Source organism: Balaenoptera physalus (assembly GCF_965194825.1).
Source record: "Balaenoptera physalus genome assembly, chromosome: 1".
Taxonomy (NCBI): Eukaryota; Metazoa; Chordata; class Mammalia; order Artiodactyla; family Balaenopteridae; genus Balaenoptera; species Balaenoptera physalus.
This window is the reverse complement of record NC_138882.1, coordinates 151,500,161-151,520,421: the sequence shown is the minus strand read 5'-3', so window position 1 is coordinate 151,520,421 and position 20,261 is coordinate 151,500,161. Positions and strand designations below refer to the sequence as shown.

The following is a 20,261-nucleotide window of genomic DNA, read 5'->3' as shown; positions in this document are numbered from 1 at the left end:
TTGTTGGGATTCACAAATGGCCATTTTGAGCATCACTGCCTCTGAACCCCTCAGGAGGAAAGTCACCTTCTCATGTGGGTGGGAAATATTTGTAGGTAAGGACTTGCCACCTGACTTGGCCTTCCAATGCTGGTCTTTTGCCCTTCAATAGAATTAAGTTTTGAATGCATTTCCCCTTAAAAAACCTCAATAGAGCCTCAGGCTACACATGGTAATTCATAAAATTGTCGAATCAAAGAATCTTAAAATCAGCTGATCTGTGAGCTGGGAGTGAACCTAGTTACCAATTTAATCAAATCTTCCCCCCTTTTGTTAAGCCATGGAGAACGTTGGTTTGGTGACAGAGGTAGAACTAGGATCTTTTTTTTCCTATCCCAGTGCTCACTCCATCACCCCCTGGTATGTTTCTATAGCTAATGCAATAATACAACAGTCTTATTGCATTTAATTTTAAAGTATTTACCAAAAAAGCCACTGGGATAATATCCCCCACTTTAAAGTATCTACTATGTGCAGGACCTTACTAAGTCTTTATTTGCATCACCTTATTTAATTGTTATCAGAACCTTACGAGGCAGGCATCATCAACTCCACTTTACACATGAGATAACTGAGGCTCAGAGAGTTTAAGTGTCTTGCCCAAAGTCCCCAAACTAGTAAGTCATTGAGTCAGTATTTGAAGCTAGATGACCCTGCAGCCCTGCTCTTGTCACCAGAGTTGAAGAGGAGTAGGAGATGAAGTTGGAGATAGGGTCCTTTCACATGAGCAGGGCACATCATTCTGTCTGCCCAGGCCAGAAGCATGGGTGTTGGGTATTCACATCCTAGCCTGAGCTCCATTGCAAGTTAGCCACTGACTGCCCATCTGTTAGGCTCAGGGGAGCCAGAGGTGAAGGGGCATGGCCCTGTCTTGGAACAACACTCTAGCTGTCTGGGAGACATGTGTAGACAGACAGCAATAGCGCCTTAAGATCCAGGCTAGAAAGAAGGACAGTTAGGGGCTGTGACCTTAACCCCAGAGGTTGAGGTTGGCCCCAGAGATGGCAATGCAGGAGCTGGGTCTGGAAGGATGGTGAGGAGTCAGCCAGTTGAAGAAGGAGGCTGGGAGGGGAGGTAGGCCTGCAAGACAGGGAACCTGCAGGAGGAGGGACCCAGGAAGTCAGAGGGGTAGAAAGGGAAGACCTAGGCTAGAGTGGTTGGCAGAGACCAGATCACAGAGGGTCATGATATATTGCCAAAGCCAGGGGTAGATTCCCCCCAGGGGGATAGGGGAGCCCTGAAGTTCATGGATGGGGGAAGGAGGTCTGACTTGCAGAGATAACCCATTCAGAGTAGAGGGAGAACTAGAGGAGGGGGTGAGGCTGGGGGCAGGGTGCCTGGGAGGCTAGTGTAGGAACCAAGACCAAAGGTGACCGTGACCTGAACCAGCGTGATAGAGAAGGTAGCCCATCAAGACCTGTTCAGAAGAGAGAATGGATAGCCTGTGGGAAGGGACTCCCGGAGAGTGGCTGGTGGTGCCAGCAGTTTAGCCCTGGAACACAGAGGTTGAAATTTCCCAGGGAGAGCTGGAGCCAGGGGACAGGGCTGTGGACAGAAGGTTCAGGAGAGGAGTGAGGGGTTGAACTGGAGGTTGGGTGGAATGGGGAGAATGACAGTTCTGAACGTCCAGAAGTGCTGAGAAGCCAGCAGTGCTCAGTGACCCGGGTAGGCATGGAAGAGGGAGACCCTTGGACTGTCCCAGGGTCTGGTTTGCCAGGAGGGTGCGGGGAAGGACTGGGGCACAGGTGTGAGGCTGGAGTCTGGGCCTGGTGAGGAGGGAGCATGGGGCCAGGACACATTCACAGACAATAAAATTTCCAGGATCTGAAGGAAGCTACAGATGAGGCTCATGTCATTAACTTCTCCAGACAGTAACTGTTGATGCCAGGATGACCCGTGTTCAACCTTAGGGGGCTCCACAGTGAACAGGGGCCAGACCCCAAAACAGCTGCTTTAAGCACAGCGTTTGCTGCCCCTCTTCTTTCCTGCGAGAGGCTGGCTGTGCTGCTGGATCAGCAAGGGCAGCTCAGCTGAGCAAGTGTTTCCCTGGGCAACCACACTTCAGGACACGCATGCCCAGGACCGAGTGGAGAACAGAAGGAGTGCTGGACCAGGAGTGCAGGGATATCACCCACAGCTCTGCCACTGCCCTTGTTACTCTGCCCACGACCCAGGTGATCACCAAGGTCCCTTCCGGCTCTTTGAAGCCATTAATGCCAACTATGAAAGGAGAACACACAAAAGGAGAGAAATTTTAAGAGAAGTGGTCATAGGGCAGATTGCAAGCTCTCTCACAGGGCAAGTGAAGCTCACCCACGATGGAGTTTAGGTCCACGTGCCAGGGCCTGGTTGGGAGTTTAAATACTGTTGGAGAGCTCAGGGAAAGGAGAATTCCCCGTGCACTCGGGAGTAGGGGAGGCCTCTCTCCCTGATGGCCATCTCTGTTTCTGTTCTCAGGGCAGTGTCTCAAATGTGTCACACTGGCCACCTTTTTAAAGATCTTGACAATAGACAAGTCCAGTAAATAGGACACCTGGAGTGTGCCAGGTGCCATGCTAGGTGCTGTGCGTGTGCACTTCTCAGCTTCAAAACCACCTCTGGAGGTGAGTACTATTATCCCCACTTTTCCTGTGAGGAAATCGAGGCTTGGATGGGTTAGGGAACCCACCCGGGTGGCTGTGCTGGAATCGGAACGCACAGCTGCTGACCCCAGGTCTATCTGCCCACAGGGAGGCCCAGGGACCGTCAGTCTGTCCAGGCAGAAAAAAGGATCACTGCTATTGGGCCACAGAGGTTTCCATGGACACACGAGATGTTTAATTCACCCCGACGGGCCAGGTAGTTACCCCCAAGGAATTTGCAATGTGCACAGCAACCTTAGAGAAGTTTTAGGGAGACTGATTTTATGGGGTTTAGACCCCTGGGAGAGGCAAGCCCCCTAAACAACCAGCGGCAGGGCCAGGCTTGCAGCTGCTGAGACACTGTTACCCTCTCACAGGAACACGGCCCGGGAGCAGCTCCGCTGTGACACCGTCTCTGTGGTCTGAGCACCACACATCTGCCGGCTGCTCTGCTGCTGACAACAGGATGTGACAGACCAGCCCGAGGGCGCGTGAGCCGTAGGGTCTGGGAGGAGAGCAGCGTGAGCTGTGAAGGCTCCTCCTCTCCTCCTGAGGCCCCCAGCGCCAGGCGTGGACCTCCATCTGTGCGGGCCTCGCTCACTCCTAACGCAGGCCGGCAGGTGCTGTGCCGAGGGGAAGCGGGATGAGGAGCCGGTCGCAGCCCTGATTCATTTTTGCGGCAGGAGATTGATAAGCTGTTCGAGGGGGACTGCACGTGCTCTGGTTCACCGCCTTCAGGAAAGGCTCAAGCTGGTGGAAACGAATTCAGTCATCCCGATTTAGGGAAAGGCGGCTTGAGGCCTTTCCCTTCCTTTTTGGGTCACTCCTGGAGTCTTACATCTTAAATCGCTTTTTATTCAAAACAAATTTATTTCTAAAGCATTGGCCCATTGTCGCTTGAGAAACTTTATTCAGAGTGGAGTTGAAGGAGCTGGTCGGGTACCTTCTAACCACAACTCGGGCCTGCAAAGACATGGCGTGCTGTGTCCCACTGTACTGATATTTTGCTTTTAGAAGGATGGCTTTAATGTTCAGACACTATCTGACTGCTGTGCCCACTACAATTATGGATAATTATGATGTCTTGCTGAGAAATCACAGTGGGATACGGGCTCTGCAGAAGAAGACAAACTGACACACACGTTCTTGCCTGGTAGCTTCAGAATCTAAATAGTCGTATTTAGATTTCAGTCATGGCGTGAAACGTGACGAATTCTCTCATGCTGTGTGTGTGGGTGTGTGTGTGTTTGGGGGTGGGGGGGGTGTCACTAAAAGTACCTCTAAAGAAAAAACCCTTTCCCAACAGTGCAAGTGGAGGTAATCAGTAATCTAAAAGGAGGTAAGAAATGGGGAAATAAAAGACTAATATTTTAGGGTATTTTAAGACTGAAAATGAGGCTTTGTTTGTAACATACTCACAAAGAGAATGTCAATCTTTCAATAAAGGCTGCAATTACCGGAGTGACAGTCCTCTGGTTCTCATTCCTTAATACAGCAAATATTGATCACGTGCCACCATGTACAAGATTCCAAGCATGCCAATCTTGAAAAATAATAGAAATCCCTAAATGTCAAATTCTATTGCTATACATGTTACAATTACTCATTGATAAGACACATTTTTTTTTAAATTAGGACTATTAGATTTGTAAAGGTTAATATGCTTTTTTACTCAGTGATTCAGATCCTGGAACAGACCCTCGTAAGGAGAAACCGTTTTTAAAATATAGTGGAAGAATTCATCACATAGAATTAATCCTGGCATTTGATGTCCTAGTGCATTTCCAGAGTGGGCCACACACTCTTTTGAACGAGCGTTAAGTAAGAGAGGGGTCCTGCATAAACAGATGGGGGCGAGAGCCTGGATAGACAAGGTGGATGAGGGAGCAGGTGGGCCTGGAAGCAGAGCAAAACACAGGAAGGAGAGCAGGTTAGAGGAGCAAACTGGGTGAGCCGGCTTATTTGCGAGAGGCTCATCTCAGGTGAGGTTTACACGTAGCTTTCCAGAGCCTCTGCGGACAGTGACTGACTTCTGTCCAAACCCCACGGTGAGGCTTAACTCACAGTTCCGTGGCTTCCTAGCTGCGAGGGCTTCGGCATGTTAACTCAATTTTTCATGTCTCAGTTTCTCCTCTGTAAAATGGAGCCCTTTCTTATGGGCCTGTTGTGAGGATTCAATGAGTTCATCCATCTAGACCAGGGGTCCCCAACACCCCAGGGCCGCACAGCAGGAGGTGAGCAGCGGGCGAGCGAGCTAGCAAAGCGTCATCTGCCGCTCCCCTTCGCTCGCGTTACGGCCTGAACCACCATCGCTCGCGTTACAGCTTGAACAAACCCCACCCCCAGCGCAGTCCGTGGAAAAATGGTCTTCCATGAAACCAGTCCCTGGTGCCAAAAAGGCTGGGGACCGCTGATCTAAAGGGCCTGACACAGTGTTCAGAACGTGTTAGCCATTATTATTCAGAAGAGTGAGTGGATATTTTTCATTGTTTGACCATCCAACCTCCAAATCTCTTCCTTTTGTGTGGGTCCTGGTGGCAGGCAGGGCTTACCCTGCACAAAGAAGGCGGAAGCTGGGTCTGGGGGCAGCCAAATGCATGCCCCCTCCTGGAATCTTAGTCCTGAGGGAGCCAGACAAATGTTCTGACCATGCTTAGAGATGATTTGCAGAGCTGGTGGACTTGAGGAAGGGGTGGCTGGGCTGTGTGATGGGGCAGCCAGACTTTGCCTGTGGTAAGTTGGCATGACCCCGGCTGCCTAGCCTGCCTAGCTCCTGCCTACTATTCTTCCAATAAATACCTTTTCTGCTGAGTTAGCCAGAGGTCGTCCTGTGATTCGCAACCAAGAACCCTATGAGGAGCCATGCTCACCGGTGTTGTCAAATAACACTGCCCTTACAGACTGGGGGAGGGAGCACTGCCCTCTGCAATCCCCCCAGACTGTGGAGAGAAGCCAGCCCCCAAATCCACCAAAGAACCCAGGATGACCTCAGAGTTGCCCAGCAAGACCCCAGGGCAGAAATCCCGCATAGGGAGATCTTGGCAGACTGCTCTGAAGGGCCGAAGCATCGTGGCAGAACCCTTAGGAGGGCAAGACTGGGATGAACCACACACTGTACCTCTGAACTTGGAAATGGCAGGGGGCTGGGAGGCTGGGGTGTAGGGGAGATGAACAAACATTTACTCAGGACCTAAACCGTGGCTTTTGGGTCTCTAATCCTTTATTACTGTGTTCCTGCCAACTGCTTCTTTGCAGGGAGCATCAGAGTTTTCTGCAAGTGGGGCAAGGGTGTGTTTATCAGCTTGTTGCAAATTACATGGTAAACACCATCCCCCTGGTTGAGGCACTTACTGAGTCTCTTTGTTAGATTAATAAGATTACAACAATCTGGGCAGACTTTCAAGTGTTTATTTTCAAAACCTTATTTCAGAGGGTGGTAGTAACATAGTACCAGGCCTGTCTGAATTCTGCATGTTTCTGCTCTAAGCATTTATTTCTCCACATATGGGGCAGAAAAGGTCATTAATCCTCAACCTCTGACAATTTATAGTCAGTGCCCTATAGCCCATTTTTTGATCGTGAACTTAATGTTTATTTTAACACCTCCATGGTGTCGCCCTTGTCCCACAGACTTTAAAGGGCAGACTGTCCCTCAGTTTGTAACTATATACATTTCAGCATAATTGACTCAAAGCAAAATTCTGTAACACAAACCCTATTTTCCCATTGACTCATATTATTACACGATGGATGTTGCAGCTCCTTGGCAAAAACACGCCACCTCCACCCTCAGGGCCGTGAGGGAGAGTTCTGGGGGACCTGGGGGCACAGCTGGCATGGTGGCCGGGGCGGCTTTTCTCGCTGCACTGGGGAACATCCCATCATGACTTACTGCGCAGCTCTGGGCCCTGTGTGCTGCAGGGACTGCGGGGGGATAAGGATGACTGAAAGCCATGCCTGCCTTCACCGCAGTTCCCCGACACCCTAAGTGGTCTCACACTCCCGGCCCAGGTTGACCCAGTTCCCTCAGCCTGCCACACCCTTCCCCAACTCGTAACATCCATCCAGACCCAAGCACAGGGTTGCTCTTCTGGAACTCATCCCTGAGCTCTCAGCCTTCCCATATTCCATAGTCATATTGGTCCCTGGGTTCCCCACCTGGTTTTAGATGTGACTGCCTTCCTGTCTGATTCTCTCATAAGGCCTGTACTCTTTGGGGGCATTTCAAATTCATCTTTATATCCTCCATGGTGAGCTTACAATGTACCAAATATTGGGAATTTACTTACTGTTAAATGAGTAAATGGAAGAATGAATTAAAAGATGAATGAGTACATAAATGGAGACACAAATAGTAGATAAAAATCCACTAATAGGAGATAAAAATCATAATTAGCTTTATCTAAGGGCTTTTCAGTTTACAGAAATTTCATACTCATCAGTTTATACGATCCTCGTGGCAAATTAGAAAGGTAGTTACGGGACTTCCCTGGTGGTCCAGCGGTTAAGATTCCGCGTTCCCAATGCAGGGGGCCAGGGGTCCATCCCTGTTCAGGGAACTAGATCCCAAGTGTTGCAACTAAGACCCAGCGCAGCCAAATAAATAAATAAATAATTTTAAAAAGAAAAAAAGGTAGTTACAATTGTTTGAATTTCACAAAGAGGTTAAATTATAACAATAATAATAGCTCTAATGTCTGAGGACTGACTGTGTGTCAGTCACTCAAACAATGTGCTCTGTTAATCCTAAAACCACTGTGCAAGGTAAACCATCATCTTTTACAGTTGGAGAAACTGAGTCTCAGAAACTTGTCTAAAGCCAGAGCCAGGATTGGAACCCACATCTTGGGACTCCAAAACCTGTTTAGTCTCTGACACAATATTGGCAGACAGAGGATGGAGCCAGTTCCAGCCAGCCAAAGTGTCCCTGAGCTAACTCTTGAAGGACTAAAGTGAAGATCAGTGAGGGATGGACAGCCTGGTCAGTGGGACTGATATGGGCAAGGAAGGGAGGTAGAAGCAGGCAGGTCAGGCTTGGAGCCTGGGACCTGAGAGACAGTGTGAGGCATGGGCAGTGGCGCGGGAACGATCAATGCCAGGGGCCAGGAGGAACCATGTCATAACAGGTCTCAGATGGTCTGGGGTAAGGTGCTTGGGCTTTATTTTCTGCCCAGTGGAACAGACGTGGGTAGGATGAATACTGCAGGGCCTTTGAAGTATTCTTCTGTGTTAAGGAAGGAAGAAGCTAGAGGCAACAAGACCAGCCTATGGCAATAATTTGGACAAGCCATAAAGTAACTTGCACGTGTAGTGAAGTAGAAATAAAAGGGGGAAGCAGATCTACGAGATGTTGAGAATATTTGCCATACCTCCCTCCTTCCCTGTTCTTAAGCCAAAGAAATTTCTCTGATGAAAATCTTCCCCATCTTTTGCTGGTTCAGGCCTCCGTGCTTCATCCTTACTATTCCCTCTACCTCAAGTGCTCTTTCTTCTCCACACTCCCACCGACCTGGAGAACACCTAGTCATCCTTCAAAATCTTGTTCAGATGTAACTCTTCCAAAAAGTGTTTCCTTACTACAAGACTGATGGAGTTAATGATCCCATTTTGTACCACCTTTATATTTGTACATAATTCTGTTGGGGAATCAACGCCAGTGTCGGTTTGTTAACACATATCTATCTTCCCTGACAGACAGTGAACTCAATGGTTGGGACTGTTTTCATCTTTGTGTTCCTGTGCCTAGGGCAATGCCTGACAGGTGCTAAGCACGATGTTGAATGAATGAATGCACGCACGCATGCCTGAATGTATGAATGAGTAAATGAGTGAGTGAAGACATTATCTCCTCTCTCTTTTCCAGCCATTCGGATGTCCAATAGAAGTAAGCTACACTTGTCATTCTCTCTCTGATGAGGTACTTTGCTTTGAAAAATGCCTTTAATTTAGACTTTGTTTTTGTAAAATTAATGAGTGTCTCATTTGGCAAGTTTGAAATTTTCAGAACAAGCAAAAAATGGTTGGGGGAAGGGAAAGGAAAGAAGAGGAAAGAGGGGAAAGTTGGGGCCACTGGCCTGCAGTTGCAGTTTTCCCTGAGCATGATCAGGAAAAACAAAATGCCCAGCCCTGGGCTTGTCTGTTAACACGTGACCTCAGACAAAGGCTTTGCTTCACCTCCTTCCATTAGCTCACAAGAGGAGCCAAAAGGAAAAGACTCTGAAAATGGTGAGAAACACCATAAAAGAGACATATTATTATTCTGCCTGGATGATAAAATACGGCCTTGTGAATGAAGTGCTGGATTCCCATGCTCACCCAAAGAAAAAGATGATTTTAATGTTAAATGTATTCCTTTCACTTACTAAGACATCCATTAATTAGGGAGAAAACATTTTCCAAAATATAAACTTAAATCTGTTAATAAGCACAAATCTACACAGAAAAGTAGGAAGTACATGGAGACTAGCAGCCTAACCTCAGACAGAAGCCATCTGTGACTTCAGAACAAGCATTTTTACTGACTGGAGGTGGCACACTGTTGTGAAATGCTAAATTAAATACCACTAAACATTATTATGCCTTCAAAACGTAGTTGCAGGCTTCAACAAACACACTTTTATCACAAGAACACACAATCTAAAGCCAAAATAATTCAGTTTAATGTGCCAAAAATATGCTCACCCCATACATTGTTAGAAAGAGCAGTAGGAAAAGGAATCTAAACTTTGCAGCTAATTCATTTGATGGCAGCCAACATCTCCTATCTCCCTTGGCAAGAGGGCCATTTTCTATGTTGTATTTTGCACACAGAAATCTGCATAGAGTGATTTGCATACCAAAAACACACTTGTGAAAGAAATTGTTTGCCTAGGGGCCAGGGAGACATGGGATTGCCCCCGTCGGCTTCTATACTCACAACAGACTAGGCTACTTGCTTTTCATTTCCCTACGCACTGCATTTCCCACAAAGGGTTATGTACTTTATGATGCATTAAAAATTAAAGCAAATAAATCCTGTATATAACCAAGAACAGCCATAACAACAATACAACACAACACAGGCTAAATCTTTCCATGCTAACCGCCTTCCTTTACTAAGGGACTGGTAAAATAATAAGTGCTATAATATACTGAGCTTTTATTTTATACCATGTGTTTTACATGATTTATTGCTAATTCTCACAATCAGTCTTCAAGGTAGGTGCTGTGGTTCCCCATTTTCCATATGAGGAAACTATGACTTGGGGAGGTAAGGTAACCTGTCAAAGCCATGAAAAGCCAGTGGTGAAGCCAGGCTTGGAAGCCTGGTCTGATTGCTCCACCCTTTCCTGCCACCCCGCCCTCCACTGTCTCTCTTTCCCCAGTTTTGCCGCAGACCATTGTTCCATTTCCGAGGGCCAAGTCCGGGCGTCTGAGGTGGTGGGGACTCATGCAGAGAAAGGTGTACCACTTCAGTTTCCTGCCATTGTTTCTGACTAGAACCTGGAAGCAGGACAGCCAGTCTCAAGGCTCAGTGAAGGTGCCCAATAAGCTTGCTCAGTGACAGACACGGGGTGAATGGGCAATGGCCTGTGATTCAGAGGATGTGTGGGGGGAGAGACAGATTGGTCGCTGCACAAAGAAGGTACATGGTAGTTGAGATGCAATGGAACGCTGCCACTCGGTGCCCATGCGCTATCACCGATTCAGGGCCAGCCCAGCTGTATTCTTGGAAACACAGAATGGTTTTGTGTGTGCTTAATTATAATGCTACTTACGGAGAATTTATCAGCAGCAAATTGGATGCTTGGTGTATTTCTTTTTTTTTTTTTTTAACATCTTTACTGGAGTATAATTGCTTCACAATGGTGTGTTAGTTTCTGCTTTATAACAAAGTGAATCAGCTATACATATACATATATCCCCATATTGCCTCCCTCTTGCGTCTCCCTCTCACCCTCCCTATCCCACCCCTCTAGGTGGTCACAAAGCACCCAACTGATCTCCCTGTGCTATGCGGCTGCTTCCCACTGGCTATCTATTTTACATTTGGTAGTGTATATATGTCAATACCACTCTCTCCCTTTGTCCCAGCTTACCCTTCCCCCCACCCCGTGTCCTCAAGTCCATTCTCTACATCTGCGTCTTTATTCCTGTCCTGTCCCTAGGTTCTTCAGAACCAATTTTTTTTTTTTTTGGTGTATTTCTTAAGGAAAAAAAATTGGTAGTGGCTCTTTGAAATTTGTTCATCTGATGAATCCTTTGCATTTTTCTAGTACGCAGCATTTGAAAGAAATCGGCCATTTCTGGAAAGTCAATGGGGAGAAAAGTGCAGAAAGAAAAGACTGAAGGTGACTATAAAAAAGGTTTACAAACATTTGCTTTCTTTTAAGATGTTTCTTTGTGTGTTTCTTCTCACCTGGTTTCTCTTTTTCAGAGCATGATGATAGCAAACTTTAGATTTAATCATATCTCATTATCCATGGACCACCATTGCCCAGATTCCTGGTTTTGAGACTTCATTATGGATTAGTCGCTGTTAGAAAGCAGTTTTTCTGACACTTTCAGTAATAAATCCCTTGTGATATGATCTATAGTAGCTCTGTCTCAGAGCAATTTCCAAGCTAAAGCAAGTAATGTGACAACAAAACTGTTTTGGGGGCAGACAAATCTGGTTTGAATCCTGGTTTTGTCACTATGGTTTTACCTTACTTTGAGCCTCAGTCGCCTCGTTTGCGAAAAAAGGAAAAGAATATAAGGGTAAACCCTGGTTGCCTACCCAACAGCCATTTACCTCGTCTTCCTTGCTAACAACAATGACAACAGAAAATCTTGGTTTTGTTCAGGACCCCATGTGCCTAATCCCCGCAGATGTGTCACACTGATCTAAGTCCTCCGTTCTTGTTGTCAGTGATTGGTTTATAGGGGCTACAGGAAAGCATGTGACCTAATTCTGGCCTATGAAGCCAAAGGGGAAATCAGCCAGAAGCTTGTGAGAAAGATTTTTCTCTCTGATAAGAGAGACACATGAAGAGAAAGCCCATCTGCCTTTGCCTTCCTTGCTTCCTGATCTGGATGCTGTTGCTGAGACGTGATGTTTGGTACGGTGGCAGCCATCTCTTGAACACAAGGGGAAACATCACGGACACACTACAGATGGCAGAGAAGAAGGACCAAGAGCGCCTAGGTCCCTGGGGACAACACTGATCTACTGAACCAACCTTGGTGTGCCTGTCTCCAGATTTCTTGTTACAAATCAATCTCTTGGGCTTCCTTGGTGGCGCAGTGGTTGAGAATCTGCCTGCTAATGCAGGGGACATGGGTTCGAGCCCTGGTCTGGGAAGATCCCACATGCCGCAGAGCAACTGGGCCCGTGAGCCACAACTACTGAGCCTGCACGTCTGGAGCCTGTGCTCCACAACAAGAGAGGCCACGATAGTGAGAGGCCCGCGCACCGCGATGAAGAGTGGCCCCCACTTGCCGCAACTAGAGAAAGCCCTAGCACAGAAACGAAGACCCAACATAGCAATCAATCAATCAATCAATCAATAAAAAATCTTTAAAAAAAAAATCAATCTCTTTATGGTTTAACCTGTTGTGTAATAGATTTTGAGTTGTTTGCAGCCAAAAAAAAAAAAAAATCCTAACTTATACAAGTAAGAAACTCACAAAATGGTTGTAAATAAATGATACATTGTATGTAAAGTTCTTAGCACAATGCTTGGTACAGTAAATGGTTGCTATAAATATTAGTAACAGCATTTATCAGATATAGGAAATGATCTAAAAAAGCAAAAGTTTCAAAATACAACACAGATAAATAAGATGAATGATAACTGATTTAGCGCAACCAAAAAGCTTTATATTCTTGGTAAGGGTCGGGGGAGACATTAAGGTATGAGAAAATGATTACAGTGACAAATCCTCATATCTAGCAGTAGGATGTAACTACAGCCAGAATTCGAGCACTACTGGAGATGAAGGGACCGTGGTTCTTTGCCAGGTTTCCATCCATCCTCTTAAAAACGAACAATCACCCTGTCAGCAGCTCCGATTCCTGTCTGAAGCCTGACAATTACGTGTATTTGTGACAATTACATGAATTACCAGCCTTGCAAAGGGGCAGAGTTCTTTCAACTCACAGAATCTCTTTCCAGAATACCAATTTTTACTAGTATTTTCTGAAAACATGTTTTATGTCTTTATGGCAGGAAAGATAGAAATACTGATATACATATATTAAAAATATAATAATTTAGAAATATCATTTCCTTAGAAATAGCCTACCATTTTGGAGCACTGTGGTAACTCACAGGACTACCTATAGTTTAGACATGAAATCACCAATTTTTGAAACAACATACTAGAACACAAAGTAAAAATACAGTAAAATAACATGTGAAAGTACCTAGCTAACAGAGGTAATATCATATAGTAGATACTCAATAAATAATCTTAGAGTAAACCAGATATTTTCCTTCACTCTATGTTTTAGTAGAGGCAAATGACAAGATTTCAAACTAACACTGAGGATTAAACACACCCACACGCATACTCATATCCATATCCATTTATATCTAGAGTCTGTGTACATCCATCCACAAAAGCCCTACGCCTTCTATAGCTATTCAACAAGCATTGATTTTCATAGCTGATGGCCCATGAGGCTTTACAAAGCTTTGTGCAGAGGCTTTACAAAAAATTATTTACAAAATAATCCCTAAATTATTAATCATATTCAGTATATTATAAAAGAGAAATTAATCAAGGATTGCAAACAAAAGGGGATTTTAAACCACCAATTCCTGAATGTTTCTGGTTAACTGAGATTTTCCTGGACACTATACACACACCTGCTTTTCTCAAAATCCATCTGTTCCCCTTTCTTCCTTACAATAGAGGGCAAAATTGTTGGTGGCTCAACACCTTACATTGTGAGATGATTCTCCAAAATTAATCATCTCTGCGTCACTAGAAACCAAGAGATTTTTCATTCCTTAGAGGCAATTTCCAGCCTTCACAACATGGTGGATTTTTTCCTACTCATTTATATAGAATTTAACATGTCACAGACAGCAGTTTACATTTGGAGCTGTAGTCTTAACTTGATTGAGGAAGATAGAGGTAAGGGCTGTACTTTAAGGAAGAAATAGATATTTAAGGTGCATTTTATAGTCTCATGATATTTTTATAACAGCTTTATTGAGATATAATTCACATACCATGAAATCCACCCTTTTAAAGTGTGTAACTCAACAGCTTTTACTATACTCACAAAATAGTGCAGCCATCACCACTAATTCCACAACACTTGCATCACTCCAAGAAGAAATCCCATACCCATTATCAGTCACTCTCATTCCTCCCTTCCATTCCTCAACTCCCACTCCAGCCCCTGGCAACAACTAATCTACTTTCTATGGGTTTGCCTAATCTGGACATTTCATATAAATGGAATCATAAAACGTGTGGCTGTGTCTAGCTTCTTAGCATAATGATTTCAAGGTTCATCCATGTTGTAGCATATATTTTATTCCTTTGTTTCTTTTTACGGCAAATGGTACTTTATTCTCTTTTTATGGTGAAAATATTTCATTGTATGGATACAACATTTTTATCCATTCATCAGTTGATGGACATTTGGGTTGTTTCCACTTTGGGGCTATTATGCATAAAGCATCACATGATAGCTTTTTTTATGAAGATGAAATTCATTTAACACACAACCATTTAAAAGTATACAATTAAGTGGCATTTAATTTTTCACAATGTCCAACCACCACTTCTCTCCACTTTCAAAACTCTTTTATCACCCAGGGGAAAATACTTCATATCCATTAAATAAGCACTTCCCATTCCCTTCACCCCGACCCCAGGTAATCACTAATCTGCTTTCTGTGTCTATTTTGATATATTATATAAAAGGAGTCATACAATATGTGACCTTTGGTGTCTGGCTTCTTTCTTACCCAAGTAGTAGCATGTATCAGTACTTCGTTCCTTTTTATGGTTGAATAATGTTCCATTGCATGCATATATCATAATCTGTTTATCTCTTCATCCACTGATGGACATCTGGGTTGTTTCCACCTTTTGGCTTCTCATGGTATTTTAACATTTCACTTGTCATCATCCTAGTCCAGGGTACCATTCTCTCACCTGGATTACAGCAAGAACATTTTTTTTTTAAATTTATTTAATTTATTTACTTTTGGCTGTGTTGGGTCTTTGTTGCTGCGCATGGGCTTTCTCTAGTTGTGGCGAGCGGGTGCTACTCTTCGTTGCGGTGCGTGGGCTTCTTATTGCTTTGGCTTCTCTTGTTGCAGAGAGCGGGCTCTAGGCACGTGGGCTTCAGTAGTTGTGGCACGCAGGCTCAGTAGTTGTGGCTCGTGGGCTCTAGAGCGCAGGCTCAGTAGTTGAGGTGCACAGGCTTAGTTGCTCCGCGGCACGTGGGATCTTCCTGGACCAGGGCTCGAACCCACGTCCCCTGCACTGGCAGGCGGACTCCTAACCACTGGGCCACCAGGGAAGTCCCCAGCAAGAACATTTTAACTAACCTCTCTCCCTCTGCTCCATTTCTCTCCAGACAGCAAACTGAAGGTCATTTCATGCTCATAGTCCTTCGGGGATTTTCCAATGGCTCTAAGAACACTCTAAGTTCAAATCTTCAACAAGAGCTACAGAGCCTGCAGTGAATGTCTTCCTGTCTACTTTTCCTATTTCACTTCACATCACGCTGTCTGCCACTGAAGGGCTCCAGCCAAAGTGAAGTCTTAGTTTCTCAAAACCATCAGTCCTTCTCTTTCTTCAGGGGAAATGCACATACTGTGCTGTGTATCTTCTCTTTGCTGGTCTACCTCCTACTTATCCTCTAGGTATCATCTCAAATGCCACTTAGATGTACAATCTTACAACACCCTACACTTCTTTGCAGCATTTGCACAACTGTAAATTTTTTTCCACTAGACTTGAAGCTCCACAAGGGCAAAGACCATGCGTTGTGCTCCTCATGAGAACTCTTCTGCCTAGAACAATGCTTGGCACATGGTAGATGTTGATCAACAGTGTTATAGACTGGGGTATGGGCAGAATTAGCAAATTGCCTCTAAAATTTTGGATACTCTATAACTGATGGTCTCAAAATATGCTAACTAAAATGGACACACATACAAACAAATCTTAGTTATAATTACATCGTTAGCATCCTCTCTACTCACCGACCCATCCAAATAATAGCATTCAGGAAAACAAGACAAAGCTTTATAAATAATACTAAAATTTAAATTTCCTTTCAAATAGTTCTTTGCTCATGATTTAAAAAATAACTGATCTTTAAGACCACATAAAACAAGCATACTTTAATTGAATGGTTGCCTGTCAAAATGTGATCTTCTGACTTCAGAAAATTCTTCTTGCCTTTGAAAGGATCTAAAGGAAAACTTTCTAAAGACACACTTGTACAGCAAGGAAAAATACTCAAGATATTAATACTCTGATTCTTTCCAATCTTTATCAGTGTGGTTTAACATGTAAATATGGCCTTTGTTTTTCAAGATTTTACCTACTCTCTTTATTCACTTCTCAAAAGACAGATCAATGGATGAGATTACAGCTCCCTATCATGAAATTAATCTCAAATACTTGAAAAAGCTACTTTTAATCCGCACCTGGGGAAAAGATAAATAGCCCAAGCTAGCTTTTTTAGCTGTAGGAACTAAAGCGTAGAGGAAAAAATTAGAGAATGTGATAGGGTAAAGCCTCTTGTTGAAACTGCAGTACCACAAATTTTTTAAAAATTAAAATCACTGTTTTTATGATCATCAGTCCCTTCAAGTTAGGGATGAGGCACTGACCTGGTGCAGGAAATAATTTAAATATTAAATTAAATGTATTTAAGTATTTTGCAGTTTGATTACTTCTAAGTTATTACACAATAGGTTTTTCACAATTGAGACACATTACAAACTTTCCATTAGTGCAAAATTAGTAAACTTTTATAGTATATACAAATAGAAGATTTAAAAAATATATTTTTTGAGGTATTAGAAAAAGCAATTTATGAAAAGTATAGTCATTGGTTATGTCAAGGTGCTGAGCTAGAGTGATGAAGAAAATATGGACTCTGATTCAGACTGTATCAATTATTAGCTTTATGAGCAAGCTACCTAGCTTCTGAGTCTGTTTCTTTATATATAAAATGGACTACTTCAAAGATTGAGATTACATGGAAACGAATATAAAATGTCTAACAATACCAGACATAATCTATGGCTTTTCTAATTCTAACAGATATGCACGATTTCACAGAGTGGTAATTACAGACAAGGTAAAACACTGAATAGAAGTTTAAATTGTTTCAAAGGAATAGTAACTAGAAAAAAACACCTCATGACTCTGAACTCACATTATCTTTCTTAAATTATGTTTTATTCTTTATTGTTAGCTACCATGGTCCCTATTTATTCAGACATTTGTAAACTACCATGAACAAAAAAAGGCAAATAGAAATCTAGGGACTGGGACTTCCCTGGTGGCGCAGTGGTTGAGAATCTGCCTGCCAATGCAGGGGACACAGGTTTGAGCCCTGGTCCGGGAAGATCCCACATGCCGCGGAGCAGCTAAGCCCATGCGCCACAACTACTGAGCCTGCATGCCACCTACTGAAGCCCGCGCGCCTAGAGCCGGTGCTCCACAACAAGCGCAGCAAGAGAACCCACTGCAATGAGAAGCCAGCGCACCGCAACAAAGAGTAGCCCCCACTCGCCGCAACTAGAGAAAGCCCGCGCGTAGCAACGAAGACCCAACACAGCCAAACATAAATAAATAAATTAATTAAAAAAAAAAAAAAGAAATCTAGGGACTGAATATGAAAACTGCTGACCCAAACGAAGTAAACCCATCCTCTCAACCATGTCCATGACAGTAAGAATCATGCCAAACAGTTCTCCTTAGATTATACTTGTCTAAACATACACGTTGTATATTACAGAAATTATCTGGTGTTGTCAACAGAACAATCATGAAATACCACAGACCAGAATAATCGGTCTCCCACTTTCTTGAAACTCCATAGATTTTGTAGCAATTCCTTAAATTACATTACATTAGAAAGCAATTTACTTAATAAATTATTGACCAAAGAAACTTCCTACAAACATTTTACAACACTAGTCAAAAATATATGTTTTAAAATTTTGCAAAAATGAAACTGCACAATTTATTTCCTCAAAATTTATCATTCTCCTTCCTTGAGAACTTTTCTTTTCCACAAACATGGACACTAACTTCCTAGGGAAAGTGAAAGTATCTTAAAAATACATAATGACCTGTCTCCTGCATCCTCCCTAAGAAAATAGGAGTGCTAAATATAAATTTCATTGCATCTCATTCACAAGTTCTGACTTTTTTCCTCCAAGCTCTTTATTATCCAGTCAAGACAGTTCAAACATACTTAGACACTTTTTTTCTGTTAACCACCAAACAGTTTACTATTACATAGTTAAAACATTAACATATCCTAAGTTTGTGGTTTTTAATACAAGTTGTTAGGGCAATTGTGTAACATTTTGGTAAATCATATCAAATATCATATTGAAGTTTATTTCTTACTCACATTCTACAAACATCTCTAATTCACAGAATTTCACTAATTTTATAGTTTCCCCAGTCAGAGACGTGAAGGCTACAGAAAACTGAAAACGTGCCTTATAACTTCAATAAATCTTATGAACCTCAACCACTGTAAAGATCAGTGAAATATCTACCAAATTAAATGAATGCCATTTGTTACATTAAAAGTGAGATTTTTTCCTTTCAAAATCACAAAAACCATTCTTTAATATTTAACCAAAATTTGTTGGAATTTGTAGGGTTGTGTGTGTGTTTAAATGTCAGGGTGGTATGATTTTCTTTGGATGTATGGCTGTTGAAAGCTGAGTTGTACAAAAGAAATCTTTAGAGAACAGAGACTTTTCTTTACATACGTATTCCCAGAGCCTGCCCTTCATCTCATTTTGGTTTTCCACATTGATCCAATTGTAGCACTTCCTGGAGTGAGCTAGGTTCTAATCAGCAACATCAGGAAGAGAATAGGACAAAGCCAAATGAGAAAATGCAGATTTCATGTCATGCTCTTTGAAAACAGTGAATGCTTTCTAAGCTATCAGGCAATGTAAGTCACAATTTAACGTTTAATAATTTTTACCTGTAATGGACATGAACAGGAAATACGGAATGGGTCCTTTATTCAATAGGTGCACGATTTCTACTGAGTTGAGCACCATGTAGCAGAATTTTACTTTGCTCTCTGTCCCACATAGTTGTGCTGACCTTAAAACCTCAGTAGTAGGCTATTCAGTAGTGATGCTTGGATAATCTCCACCGAATGATGAATCGAAGAAGGTGTAATCTAGAGACACGAAATCACCTAACATTACTTCCTGTTAAGAATTTTTTCGTTATGATTGTTGAAAAGCTATTGAGTTAAAGCAACCATGCCGACTCCCCAAAGATAATGGTTCAAACCCCCAAAAGAAACGGTTGCAATTCTCTTGGATTGCCAGAAAGAAGGAATCAATCACTTAAAGTCGGTCTGCACGTTAAGTCACCTCTCCACAAACGTTAACATCCTACACACTAGTATTGTTTGAATGCAGTCCTGCACTGAATTGAAATACTGGCCAACGGTGGCCACAGGAGTCGTCCAATCCACGCCTACTTCGCTTCTTTAGGGATTCGGGTGTTTGAGGGACCGGAGGGCGAGGCAGCTTGAAACAGACCTTGACCGAGTCACAGATGAACCACTGCAGCGCGGTCAGGGTGCCAATCATGATGATCCGGGCGAACAGGCCCTTCCACACGGCCCCGAACCCCAGGTTGCGGAGAACCTCAAAGGCCATGTTGCCTTTCTCCTTATTCATAACGGACACGACGGAATCGGCCGGGTGGGACACGACGGCGCAGAATACGCCAGCTATGTAGCCGGCCGCAAAGGTCACGGCCAGCTGCTCAGCTTTGGTGCACTGGCTCTGCGGCTTGGGCATCACGTACTCGTAGAGCGCCTCGACGGTGCGCTCGAAGCAGGCGAACTTCATCATGGTGTAGGGGATCTGCCGCATCCAGAGCGGCGCCACGCCTTTGTAGAAGGCCCACCGGCCCTCCTCACCGTACATCCTGGGGGCCGCGGCCCGAGGCGGCCAGGTACAGGCTACTTCTCCACTCGTAGCCCTTCTCCTGGCCCAGGAGCTGCGCGTAGCGGATCTATACGAAGACATCGTATAGGCCGAACTTGAAGAGGCCCTGCAGGGAGTAGCCCAGGAAGGTCGGGGCCCAGCCTCGGGCCAGGCCGCGCAGCCCGTCGTTCCGCACCGTCACGCCAAAGCCGCTCAGGATGCCCTTGTACTTGCCGGGGTCCACCTGCATGCGGCACTTGACCAGGTCCAGGGGCACAACGGCCGTGTGCGTCAGCCCGCAGCTCAGCATCCCGCCCAGGCCGCACAGCTGCAGGTACTTCGTGGAGCCGTACTCATAGCTGGGTTCCTCCGCAGCCGCCGCCCAGGGCCTGCCCTTGAGTCGGTCCGCCCTTCTCGCCTTCAGGGCTCGGTAACTGCCAGCGTCACACAT

General features: G+C 44.2%; 1 pseudogene across 1 annotated transcript; it reads right to left on the bottom strand.

Annotated features, from left to right (window-relative positions):
- Positions 1-367: 367 nt before the first annotated feature.
- LOC309663475 (solute carrier family 25 member 3 pseudogene) lies at positions 368-20,261 on the bottom strand (annotated as a pseudogene). The gene has a single exon. The product of its transcript is annotated as a solute carrier family 25 member 3 pseudogene (transcript).